At 36.3% G+C, this 14,266-nt stretch overlaps 1 pseudogene; it reads right to left on the reverse strand.

The window, feature by feature from the left end:
- Positions 1–9,408: 9,408 nt before the first annotated feature.
- Positions 9,409–9,955, reverse strand: LOC111154522 (annotated as a pseudogene).
- Positions 9,956–14,266: the final 4,311 nt, after the last annotated feature.

The raw sequence follows: 14,266 nt of genomic DNA on the forward strand, positions 1-14,266 counted from the left end.
AGGACCCCGAGTGTGGCAGCATCTGTCTTCTGCAGCCCCAAATCATTTATGGCAGGGTTTACCTGCTATTAGATTTTCCTTCCATTCCAGGCCATAAGTCAGTAAACTCCAAACATGGCCATAGTGAAGAAATTTCTTTCAACTCGAGTTTGAGAGGGAGAGGAGACCATCTGTTTTCCCCTAGGATGATCTTTTTGTTAAGGATGTATAGCCTGTCATGGAACTTTACTTGAGTCCATTTGTCTTGCCCAGGCTTCTCTTCAGTCCCTTTGCCTTAGTCCAGTATCCTGCTCACTTGGGTTCCAGCCTCGAAGCCCCACCTCCTTGGTAAGATCTTTGGCCCTTCGAGGAGGGTTTGTTGTTATTTTATTTCCCTAGTTTCTCTTCCTTGCAAAATTCCTGTTAGCTCTTTCATTGGCTACAACTAAGCTCATTCTCTCTAGTCTAACTCAGGCCCTAAAAGAGTATTTTTCCTTTCAGTTAGTAGACTCTACTGAGCATCATTTTTGTGCTTGGAACTGCACGAAATGTCTCTGCTCACTACTGTGAAGTTGAATCCCTGGAAGGTTGAGCTCAGTTTAGTGACCAGTTTGGTTTCTTTGAGGTCTCTACATGGACCAAAAGTTTGGTTGTTGTTGTTTTGGCCCTGCTAGCATGCCCTACAGCTGTGTTTATCTATCTGGATAAGAATAGTCTAACTATGTCATCAACTCCTCAAATTCCCTTGACTGAAAAATAGTCCTTCCCTGATCTATAGATCCTAAGTGCCCATGCAAAACTTTTATGTCATATTTGAAATAAGCAATTTCCATTCCTGAAAATATATAATTCATGAATTTCATGGTTATACAGATAGTTATTTAAGCTAAAATACTGAAAATGAATCCTACAAGTTCTGCTTGTATTAACCCTTCTTATTCAGTCTATTGAATTTGGCCAAAATTATCTAATATATTTCAAATGCATACACCTAATTCTAACCTTATTGCCATGTTGGTAATTAGGGTTTTGGTGGTTTTTTGTTTTTGTTTTTGTTTTTGTTTTTTTTTGGTTATTTTCATTTTTATTTTTGCTATGGTCTTTTTTTTAAGATGTTGTTTATTTATTTGACAGGGAGAGAGTGAGACAGTAAGAGAGGGAATATAAACAAGGGGAGTGGGAGAGGAAGAAGCAGCCTTCCTGCTGAGCAGGGAGCCCAATTCAGGGCTTGATACCAGGACTTGAACCGAAGGCAGATGCTTAACAACTGAGCCACCCAGGTGCCCCTTGCAATGGTCTTATAACCAGTCTTGTTGACTCCAGTATTTCCAACTCCAGTACATACTCAATATTGGCACCAACATAATAGTTTTGTATTATATCTTTATTTCAGTGATGTGGAATTTATTCTTTTGTGTAAGTGCATAGCTTTTTTAAAAAAAGCTTTATTTTAATAGTAGAGCTAATTAACTTTCAATTATGGTGGATTTAAACAAAAAATAATTTGTTAGTATATAATTGTTTATAGTAATCTATTATCACACTATGTATTTCTATGGTTATCTGTTATATTGTTTTCCATTTCTCACTGTGGTTATTGAGACTTCTCTCTTTTTTTTTTTTTCCCCTTAGTTAACATAGTTAAAGTACTGCCAATTTTGTCTATTTTTTTGAAAAACTTGTGGTTACTTTCACTGATATGTTTTTTATTATGATATCTATTTTACTTATTTCTGATTTTTCTTTGTTACTTCCTTCCTCTGCTAAATTTCAGCTAAGTTTCTTCTTTTTCTAGTTCCTTGTGGTATAATGTTATTTATTTGAACTTTTTTCTTAATATAAGCATTTATAGCATAAATTTCACTTTAACATCAGCTTTAGATGCATCGCAAAGGATTTGGAATGTTGTGTTTTCTTTTTCTTTTGTTTTGAGACATATTTTGATCATTCATTTGATTTCTTTTTTGGCAAGAGTGTGTTGTTTAATGTTTATATATTAAATATTTATTATTTACATTGAAAAAATAAAAAAATCACCAAAGAAAGATTTTTTTTTTTTTTTAGCGATGATGGTCTCCTTCTACTTATCCAAAGGAATATCTTTGAAAACATTTTCACACTCATGCTCACATTTATTTTCAGAGGTCAGAGATTCATGATAGTGTTATAACAAGTTGTTCTTTACAAATAAACTTAATTTATAAAATTTAGCCCTTTAGAAGATAAAGAGAATTAAGATACTATAGATTGTTTCTTTATTTTATAAATGGAGAAATGAAAGTTCAAAAACTGAATTATTGTCTCTAGTCAGTCATTCTCTAAGATTTATAAACTCCCTGAGGTCAGGAACTACATTTTGTTGGACATTATATTTTCACCACTTAGTCCAAAATTTATTTTGTTTATTCACATTTGCTAAGTGAATGGAGAAATATCTTCATTGTTACAGAGGGGTGGAGATCTGAATAATAATATATATAATTATATATATTATATAAACACATATAATATAGTAATAATTACATATATAATTATAATTATAATAATTATTATTATTATATCAGACATCCAGATAAATGCTATCTCCACCAAAAATAGGAACCATGTATTATGGACTTATCTGAGTGATTGGGTGACAGGCAGATTCTATTTATATTACATGTATTATTTTGAAAGTTGTGCTCAAAAATGATTGATTACCTTTTTAAATCCTGTGTTGATAGGTATTATTATAACTCTCTTTATTTTATAGGTTGAAAAAGTGAGGCACAGAGAGAATGAGTCCCTTCCTGCAAAGGTCACACATTTAGGAAGTAGTAGAATTGAATTTGAATCCCAGTAATCAGAGACTAGAACTGGTATTCTTAATCTACACTGTACCCCAAATATGTTCAGAGCTGTGCAGTAAAAGGTCTCCTATGGTGGACGATTAGAATACCCATTAAATTGCATTTTATTCTTGACATAAATAAGAAAATTTAGGGGTTTCAAGTTCAACTTTTTATATGTTGTAATATGAGAAACAAAATTAATTTCATGAAAATCTAAATGGTTCCAGAAACCATGCCTAAAATTGAGATGATACTGCTTTTCATCAGATTATAGGGCAATTCACTTTACCATTGAAAATCTATCATTTTTAAGTGAGAAAGCCAAATAGAAGTGACGACTTTTCAGCTGAATTAATTTTTATTTCATGCTTTTAATTTTGTCCTTTAGAAGAGAGTAAGAGTAAAACATTCACTTTACCTGGAGCAATTCATAGCTGCATTTAATTTTGAATGGAGAACTAAGATGAGGGGATAGATAAAATTTTAATTTTTCTGACTTTGATATTTCCCATTTGGAATCCTTAGCAATACCATTTCATATTCAGATTTCTTTGACTTTAAAATTATTTTTAGCAGAGATTTATTTACTAAGGGTAGAGTAGAGATTGCGACAATAATTTAAATAATTGAATGCAGGACTACAGTCACCTCCAAATATAACATACAAACATTTCTCAGAAGGATGTCTTCTGGAAACCTAGCAAAAATACAGTTCTTCATATGAAACTTTTACTTTTACTTTTACTTTGATTAGGCACTAATCTAAGAAACACGGATTTAAAAATAAGTAATGCGGTGTTGGAGACATCCAGAAAAGTGATGCTTAGCATTTAGAAGGATGGGGTGCCAGGCATCTAAAGAGAACTGGCAGCTAGAAGAAATGGGTTTGAGTATGTACACTTCCACTTATTGGCTGTGTGACTTGTCTGAATCTCAGTTTTCTATCAGTAAATGAGATTTTGTCTGGTACGGATTAGATAAGTAATGATTTCTAAAAGATTAGGTCACTATAAATTAGAAAATTATGTCTAAAATTTTCCATATCCATGAAATTTCCCCTTTCTTCTTGCTACTTGAGAGCTTCTGCCATGTAAAGTTCAGGTGGAATCTTAATAGGAATTAGAACAAGCAGATAATGTGCCTTAGGATGTTTCCTTTTTTCCTGTGCAGTTTTCAAATAAAAGGCTTTAAAATTATTTAATTAAGAGTGCTGATATGAAAGCCAAGTACGTGTTTACCAAAATTTCTGAACCATAACACTGTCTTGACCTATCTGCCTTCAGTTTACACTTGAAACTGAGTTAGTCATGAAGAGGCTTGAAGTAGTTTCTTATTAAGGTTGACAAATGTAAAAAAAAAAAATAATAATGAAGTTAGAAGAGATTCCCTTTTTGTCAGTCATGACCTTTTGCTGTCTGATTTAGTCTGAGAGCTTTCCAGCTGGAGTGCCTACTCCACCCTCAAGAGGCCTGTGCGTCTATGTAAAGTCATTTATTTCTGAAATGCATTTGCCTCCTTTCATGTCTGGAGGGGACCATCTTTCCTCTGGCCCCAGTGAGTGTTATTTAATTCTTTTTGGATAGCTCTTTGTTTAAACCTCAGTGGAATACTATAAGGAGCAGTATTGAGGCTCTAACTCAATAGAATATTTTCACAGTCTTCTGCAAAGCATTGCCCCTTGGTAGAGTATCATTAGCCTTTTACTCTGAGAGTTTCTTAGATGTATGTATGAGTTGTAGATGTTCAATAAATATGCGTACAGCCAAATTGATCCTGTATATTTTTGTCTCTGTTCTTTTTGATGCCTTAGATAATAAATTCCACTTAATATTTAGTAACCTTTTATTGAGCCAAATAAAACCACATATAACATTGACCACTTGTATATTAGTCCAAAGACACTAATTTATCTGAAAATATTATTTAATTACAAATATATTTCCATGTAACATCATTCATTGAGTCCTAACTTTGTGATAAGAATTCTGTAAATCATGAGGGGGAGCCTGGGTGGCTCAGTGGGTTAAAGTCTCTGCCTTTGGCTCAAGTCATGATCCCAGGGTCCTGGATCCAGCCCCGTATTGGGCTCTCTGCTTAGCAGGGAGCCTGCTTCCTCCTCTCTCTCTGCCTGCCTCTCTGCCTATTTGTGATCTCTATCTGTCAAATAAATAAAATATTAAAAAAAAAAAGAATTCTGTTAATTGTTCAAGGAAAAATGCTATAAAATAAGATGTGATTTCAGTGTAAGATGATCATACTGTAGATGATGTAAGAACTAAGCACCCCCACATAATGATTATGTAATATGCACTATATGATAACGTTAATAAACTTCATGCCAAGAAGTAATGTTTCTTTTGGAGTATTCAAGAAAAAAATGGAAACAGGAGATGGTGTTAGAACTGAGTCTGAAAGTTGTCTGTGCTGGACTAATGTAGGTCTTCACCTGTTCGGTGAGCAGCAAGTAAGTGCAGAGGCATCTGGTTGGAAAATAAGTTGACATATTGAACAATCAGTTGATGAAACTTGAGATGATTATATGATTAAAGCATTTAGAGAAGTAGATCAGATCAGGAAGAGTAAGGTCTATGAATAGCCTTCAATTATAAATTAAGTGCGTGTGTGCGTGTGTGCGTGTGTGTGTGTTGAGGAGGGGCAACAGATGATAACTCTGTTATTTCTGAAAAAGATGGTTCTGAATGAGGAAAGCATGGCAGTAAGCAGAGAATTTATTAGAGGGCAGTGATAATTTTCTAGGTGCGATACCATAAAAGTGTAACTGAAATTTCTAAATTAATAGCATAAAGACTAAGATGAAAAAATAAAACAAGGGGCTCCTGAGTGGCTCGTCAGTTAGGCGCCCACCTTTGGCTCAGGTCATGATCCCAGGGTCCTGCAATCATGATCCCAGGGCCCTGTGATCAGACAGAGCCCCATATCTGGGTCCCTGCTCAGCGGGGATCCTGCTTCTCCCTCTCCCTCTGCTGGTCCCCCTGCTTGTGCACGCTCTTTCTTTCTTTGTCAAATAAATACATAAAATCTTTTCTTAAAAAACATTTTTTTCTTAAATGACCTAGAGCAGTGGTTTTCAGACCAGTGGCATCAAATATAGAGATCCTGACTGAAACTCTGGCAGAGGAGGGAAGGTAGCAGTTTGTATTATATATTCCCCCAAAGATTCTGATGTACTTCTAATTTTGAGAATTATTGGCTGAAATTTTGTAATGAATTGTAAGGGTTTCTCTTTCTGTGTCATTCAAATGCTCATTCACCTACGTTTATTAACATGATTCATTGAGTCTAAGGTACTACTGGGTTTAAGATTCAGTGTTACTTTATGTATTGTTAAAAATGCTGCCAATTAAGCCAATTCATGCCATCAATTTTAAGATGCAACCCAATTTCAGAAGTCTTAAAAAATAAAAATGTCCATCTTATAATTTATAAATCCTGTTGTCTTGGCTTCCGTGATACCATACTGAATAAAAGAGGTGCTGTTTCACCGATACATCAACCTATTCCTATGCTTATTCTCATCAAACTTTGAACCATGACTATATGAAACCTGTATTCATCTCTTTAATTTTGTTTTAAACTGACACTTCATGTTTCTACTTTTTTCTTTTCATTAATAGATTATCTGAATCTAAATTGTTAGAATCTGTCTCTATTTTTTCCACATGAGTAAAAAGGTTAGAAATCTTTAGGGAATTAATATGTAGGTATTGGTAATAATTAACTACATTTTACAGAACTGAGAAACATTTTTTAGGAGGAAGGGCAGGTTTCCCTTTTAACTAATACCTTCCACATCCCACCATCAGTGTACTGCTCCAGTTACTACAGATATATTTGAGAATAAAACATGACCTATATTTCAGTATTCCCACAAACTGTGTTAGTGATCTTCAGGGTGTTTGGAAATGTCTGGTTCACATAAAATTTTCCAAGCACATCTGTCTCCTGAAAATTCTGCTCTTACCCTCACCCCAGGGGAGAACATGGCCATCCTATACCCATATTTTCCTCATAGTTTTCTCCCATTAACTTCTGAGCTTTGCTCTTTTCCTATCTTTCATTTCCCTTTGTCTCTTTTATATTCTGTACAGGTCATTCTGCCAGACGAGAAGCAGTCCACACTTCTAACTTTGCTGTACTACATTTTCCTCAGGCCTGAGCATAGTGTGGACTGAGAAATACCCACAGGCTGCAGTACATACATTTGGGAGTCATCTGAGACCGAGTAACTGGAGACAAATGAAAACCAAGCTATGGATATAGTCTAAATAGGTAACCAATCCTAAAGGATTAGAGAGAACAAGAAACAGTAAACATAAGAACTGGGATAAAGAGAGAACCAAGTTAGTTGAGGAGTCTGAGGTAGTCCTGAGCCAAGGGGGACGCATAGCTGTTGGTGATGGGGCTAAGTACCTCCACTCTGGTCAGGTAAAATACAGAGATGAAAGTTTTATATCCATTTTTTACACTGAGCATAAATAAGTGATTTGCCTAAATTCACTAGGTTAGTCTATAGCTCAGATGAAGCTTCTGGCCAGGACTTTTGCCCCACAGCCTAGCAGCAGTATGCCACATCTAACGCTAGTGAGTGAGATTATGGAATACTTTCCCAACAACTGTTTTCCATCACAGAGATCTTGCAGTTAAGAGATGTGAAAAAGTTAAAAGATGTTAATTAATCAAAAGCAGAACTACATTGTTTTAGTATAGTGTATATATAAAAATAAGGTAAAGTTACTTATTCTCTAAGAATCACTTTTTTTCCCATAAAAGATGGGGAAAAAGATTTCTTCACTCCTACTTCTTTGTTTTATACAAAAGAAAGCCTCCAAAACAAACAAAAAACCAGAAAGCAAAACAACTTGTAAAATATAAATGTTACAGAAATGTGAGACATAATAAATATCATTATCATTTAACAGGAACTAGACTAAATGTTTCCTTGAGTTGGTTACACACACACACACACACACACACACACACACACACATGGTTGCCCCTGGTGGCGACATTTTTTTTTCTTTTGGTGACTTTAAAGCACAGTCTTCAGTACTCATCCACTCTTTATAAACATTCTAAATCTGGTGAGTCAATTAACTTCTCTAAAATCCAGTTTTCTCATCTGTAAAATAGTAATAGTACAAGTATCTATGCTATAGGAAGTTATTAAAGGTTAAATAAAATAAAGAAAAAATAAGATAATAATGTAATTACTATTTAATATATCATCATTAAAGTCCTTAGGTTTAGTCTAATGCCATGGCTGTTAGGAACCATACATTTGGTGGAAAGTACAACATACAACATTTGGCAACCATCTGCTCTACCTTGGCTGGAGTTCTAGGTGTTTGAAAAAAATTATTGGGTGCTCACAACAAATCTGCACATTGCCTATTAATGTCTTTATTTTATGGATGACTAACCAAAGCACAGAGAGTATAACTCACTTGTCCAAGGTCAGAAGGCCTATAATTGGAAGAGAAAGGAATGGAACACCAGTTATTATGACTTCAAGGCTCTTGCTCTTTTCACAATGTACCCCAACTGAAGGACTGCAAAGCAACTAGATTTGTTAGTCAAGGACCTGTTACTATAATTACTTTCCATGGTTTTATTTTTGTATTTGTCTGAGCTTCATTCATACTAAACTCAACTTAGAAATGTTTCTAAAGAAAGATAAAGCTTGGTGTTAATATTGCTCATACTTTCCATGGAAGGAAGACTTTTCCTGCATAGGAATGGTAATTTTATTTCTGCCCTTAAAATGAGAAATAGGTCAACCTACTTACTTATTGCATTTCTTAAATCATCTTCTGGGGTTTTGGCAGTTTAAGGCTTATAGGTCTTTTCTTGGCTATCTTCCTCTAAATCTCTTAAGGGATCATAGATATTCTATGCACATCCAATCAAATATTTATTAAAGAATGTATAATATAACTGTAAATTTATTGTAACATTTTTCTTCTAAGGAGTTCAGAACCCTATGGCATAAATTACCTCATTTATCTTCATATACATTCCCAAGGGAAGAGCTTGGTAGTATTACCAGGTCAGATTAAAAATAAATGGGCAAGTATAAGCCAGTTGTTCAGTTAGTCAGTCTATCATCAGGATTGACGGGGTTTTCACTCTTTTCAGGTAACTCTGCTGGAAGCAGTAACCATGCTGTGTTCTGGGGAAGCAACATGTCAGAACAAGGCTAGTCTGGATGAAAACCTGAAGTGGCTCAGGGGGCCTCAGTTCACGTTTCTCTGGTCATCTGCCTATTTGCCCAACCAGTGATGAAACAGTAACATAGGTCCTTGTCTCCATTTGAGAAGTGATCAGCCATTGTTTTGTCACATCACCTCATGCTTCAAGGCTCAGATGAATTATTATTTTATCTGTAAGACCTTTTTTTTTTTTTTTAAATCCCAGAATGTATTTATTTAATATTATCTATCACAAGGGCTCAACTGGAAACTTGATTAAAAAAACAAAAACACAAAATTGACAACACAACTTAAAATACAGTCATATAGAAATAAAGGAAAGGACAGATCATGTAAGGAAAAGCTAAAAAGACAACACAAGGGATGAGTCAGGGTTCTTGGCTAGAGACCTGCTTTGAGTTTGTTTCTTGCAGATACTTTTCAAAGGTTATGGGTTTTTTTGGTTTTTGTTTTGGTTTTTGTTTCCAGAGCTCAGTAGCATGTGTGTTCAAAGGGCTGTGAATGTTGGGTTCTTCTAGCAGGCTCCGGATGGAGTGCAGGATGGTGCTGACATACACAGGGTGGACCACTTGTCCTCCAGGATGTCCAGGCAGATGTCCCCCTGGGTGTGGATGTTGGGATCATAGCAGATGTGAGGAATTGTATCACAGATGTGTTTTAAGGGTAGCCACTGCGGAACTCCAGGGAGAGCTTATACCTCAGATCTTCCTATAGTGTGCCTGCTGTTCCATGGATGGTTCCTGCATTGGAAAAGACTGTCTGATTTAGGGAAAACAGAAATTCCTTTGTTACCAGGCATCATCAGCTCCTGCTGTAACCTCTTGCCCATGGAGCGGGCAGTGCTCCAGCTGCCTTGGCTCCTTTGTGGGTGGTGGCAACACTGGTGGAAGCTGGGTCTAAATTCTGGGAAGCCATCTGGGAGGTGCTGGCAGGGACACAAGAGCTTGAGGAGCATGACTGCAACTCTAGGGCTGCAGGCCCTCATGTCCACTTGTAAGGCTTTTATTTCTCCTCGGCAGAGTTACTCATGTCTGTGTCTAGACTTATGACAATTCAATGTAGTGAATATTTTTAATACAGTATATTGAATGAATGAATGTATTTTGTGTGCATCTTCTCCAAAAGATCAAGAGCTTCTACAGGCCAAGAACTATGTCCTGGATCCTCAGCACAGATCACAAAGCCTGGTGCACAATAGACAATTAGAATCAGTTTGTTTGTTTGTTTATTTATTTATTTATTTATTTATTATTACAGAGAGAGATCACAAGTAGGCAGAGAGGCAGGCAGAGGGAGAGGGGGAAGCATGATCCCGGCTAAGCAGAGAGCTCGATATGGGGCTTGATCCCAGGACCCTGAGATCATGACCCAAGCTGAAGGCAGAGGCTTAACCCACTGAGCCACCCAGGCACCCTAGAATCAGTTTAGTAAATAACACAGGGAACTGGAATGCATATTTAATTTATGGAGATCAGACTACAAACCTATTGCCTCTAGTTGCTGTTAAATCACATTCATCAGTGGGTTGATTTTCTGCTTCAAATGGCATCCTTCAATTTTTTTTTTTTTGAGTCTTACTTTTACCTTTTATAAAAAGGGGAGGATGATACTTATTTTTCTGTATAGGATGCTGTGGGAAACAAATAGAATAAAGTGTATGTATTAGTTTTCTAGGGCTGCTATAACAAAATACCACAGCCTGTGGGATCAAACAACAGAAATTTATTTCCTCTTGTTCTGGAGACAAGAATTCTACGATTAAGGTGTCAACAGAGTTGATTTCTTCTAAAATATCTCTCACTGGCTTTTAAGTGGCCATTCTTTCTATTTGTCTTCCCATGGTCTTTTTTTCTGTGCATGTCTGTGCCCTTATCTCCTCTTCGTATAAACACATGAGTCATATTAGGTTAGAGCCTACACTTACAACCTCATTTTACTTTCATTACCTCTGTAAAGACTCTTTCCCCAAATACTGTCACATTTTGAAGTACTAGAGTTTAGGACTTCATCATACAAATTTTATGGGGACACAATTCAGCCCAAAACATTATATAAAAGGTCCAATATGATACCTGCATGTAGCTGTCATTTTACTCATGGAATTATTATTACTATCACTTTTAGTCAAAGATTTCCAATAGATCACAAAAAGGCTTTACTTGTTCCTGTTAAATAGCTCCTATGGTCTCTTGCTCAGCTTGCTTGAAAAGAAAAATGTGTAGACAGGGCACAAGCAATTCTAGCATGAAGTGCAAGACAGAGGGAGAAAGATGAAGAATTATCCTGAAGGAAGTACTCCTCTGAGCTCATTTACAGATTTAGCAAGAGCTCATCATAACTGGAAAAAGCAGATGACCGATTCAAAGAAGGTGATGCTATAAATGGTGGCAAATATTTTAAGAAGAAAAATGAGAGCACGTGGAGGTCTACTTGGCATTCAGGAGAAGGGACAGTGAGTCAGATGCCAAGCATGAAAGGTATTAAAAAGGAACATTTTCATGAAAACCTAGCAGTCAAATTTGATGGGAAAAGAGTCATTAGATGCATGTCAACCTTGTGATGAGCTTCAAAGCCATCTTTCATACAGTCATCTTCCCTTCCATCCCCCTTGTCCTTTCTCTCTTCTCTCCATTCCTCTATTTTTCTTTTGCTTTCTTCTACAAGAACGAATGGAATCCTTGTTACACAACAGGCGTTGTCAGAGTACAGTGGCATATATGAAGGTAAATAATATCCTCAAGGCAATTAATGTACAGATATAAATAGGCAGTTCTTATTGTTTGTGGTGGTTATATGAAGCCATCATAAACACTGAAGTAGTGACTATGAACTGTTGTTCCCAAGGGAAATGCACACCACACACACCCGCACATCCCTGCAGGCACATGGCACATAGATTGTCACCTTAAATCCTAGAAATAACTCGGGATGGTACGTTCTATTTTCTTAACCTTTCAAAAGAGAAAACAAGGTTCAGAACTCTTAAGTTACTTGCTTGAGGCCATCCTACTAACAGATGCTATAGATCATTGGAATTTAAACCCCATCCATCCAGAGCTGGAGTTTCGTATACTACAGTGTACTTCTCCCTACCATCTCTATTTTCTGGTCATATAATTATATAAATATATATACTTATATATATTTATATATACATATTTATATACTTATAGAGAGAAGGGGAAGAGATGACCATATATATCCATATATATGGATATGTATATTTATGCATCTCTTTATATATAATTATATATCCATAGATAATACATATGGTATAATTTTATATCTGTCTATATATCAGATATATAAATGATTAAATACCAATGTAAAGATTGATGAGTAAAGTTAATTACAGCTAAAAGATCTATAAGATTCAGGGGTTTTATTGAAAATACTTCTAGCATTTCACACAGAAGAGTGATTATCCATAACTCCATATGTAAGATCTCTCTCTTTTTAGGGGCCAAGAACAATTCTAGACTTTAAGTAAAAATTACTCTTTATAATAATCTTATAAAAGTGACCATACACTCTTCATTTTAATACCAGAAAACTGGAACTCAGAAAAGTCAACTTGTTAGAGACTGCACAGCCAGTAAATGGTAGAGTTGAGATTTGAACCTAGAATCCAGTAATCTAGACTAGTGCCCCTCCTGATCTCCCATAAGCAGATGTAGAATAACACCTTCCTGGCTGAGATCTCTTCCTCTTGCTTCTGACTCAAACATCCTCATCCTGAAAGAACAAGGAATGGCAGTCAGAGAAACCGGAATTTGAAGAGGACAAAATGAGTGTTCTTAGGAAGGTAATAGCAGAGAATGAGTGCTAGGTAGGCATCTAAGTGTGTCCACTTAGATATTCATCTCCAAGGAGAGAGGGTTTACAGAGAAGGTATTTCTGAGAGAAGTGTTTTGAAAGACAAAGGAAATTCAGTTAGTCAATTGGTCAATAAAAAAAGACATGACCAGCAGGTAGAAGAATTAAAGCAAGAAGACAGGGAGTGAGACAGTCTTCACAGAAGCTTTAGGGCCGTGGGTGTGGGAGAGCATGTACAACTGGCTGTTCTTGGCTCAGTAGGAGTCTGAGAGTGAGGTGACACCAAAACAAATGTGGTCAGTACAGAGAAAGCTAGTGGATGGAAATGGGTTTTGAATATGGGTTAGGATACTAGGTTTGGATATTTTCTGAAGCAATAAATTACGTTATTATTTAAATATTTAAGGAAGAAAACTAAGTTCCAATAGCCAGAGTTTAAATGGTTTACCTGAGAAATTCTTATTACGAAGTTTGGGAGAGATGCCTGGGTGGCTCAGTTGGTTAAGCATTTGTCTTTGGCTCAGGTCATGATCCCAGAGTCCTGAGATCTGGGATCAAGTCCTGCACTGGGCTCCTTGCTCTTTGGGGAGCCTGCTTCTCTCTCTGCCTGCTGCTCCCTCTGTGTGTGCGCTCTCTCTCTCTCTGACCAAAAGAAAAACAAACAAAACAAACAAACAAAAAACGGTTTGGGAAGATAAGATAAAAACAGAGAGGGGCCAAACCATAAGAGACTCTTAACTATAGCAAACAAACTGAGGGTTGCTGAGGGGTGGTGGGTAGGGGGATGGGGTAACTGGGTGATGGGCATTAAGGAGGGCATTTGATGTAATCTGAGCACTGGGTATTATGTTCATCTGATGAATCACTGAACTCTAGCCCTGAAAACTAGTAGTAGACTGTATATTAACTAAATTGAATTTAAATAAAAATTTTAAAAATTAAAAATATGGGAGACGGTGCAGTGTAGATCCCAGAACTCTGACTCTAGATCTCAAATTCTATTATAGAGGGGCGCCTGGGTGGCTCAGTGGGTTAAAGCCTCTGCCTTCGGCCCAGGTCATGATCCCAGGGTCCTGGGATGGAGCACCGCATCTGGCTCTCTGCTCAGCAAGGAGCCTGCTTCCCCTCCTCTCTATGCCTGCCTCTCTGCCTACTTGTGATCTCTATCTGTCAAATAAATAAATAAAACCCCTGAGGGGGGAAAAATTCCATTATAGAATATGTTCAGTAATAATAATAATAATAGATTCTTACTTTAATAAAGAATAAAGAAAGATTTATGACCTATCTTTGTGTTAACCGCAAAAATTAAAGTATTTACCAGGATCTGTTGCCTGGAAATTATATCTGTTATTTCCTTAACTGCTTTGCAATGCCATTAATAGGGAAGAAATTAATAAAATAAAATAA

This window comes from Enhydra lutris, unplaced genomic scaffold (genome assembly GCF_002288905.1).
Source record: "Enhydra lutris kenyoni isolate GAN:26980312 unplaced genomic scaffold, ASM228890v2 scaffoldscaffold37, whole genome shotgun sequence".
Taxonomy (NCBI): Eukaryota; Metazoa; Chordata; class Mammalia; order Carnivora; family Mustelidae; genus Enhydra; species Enhydra lutris.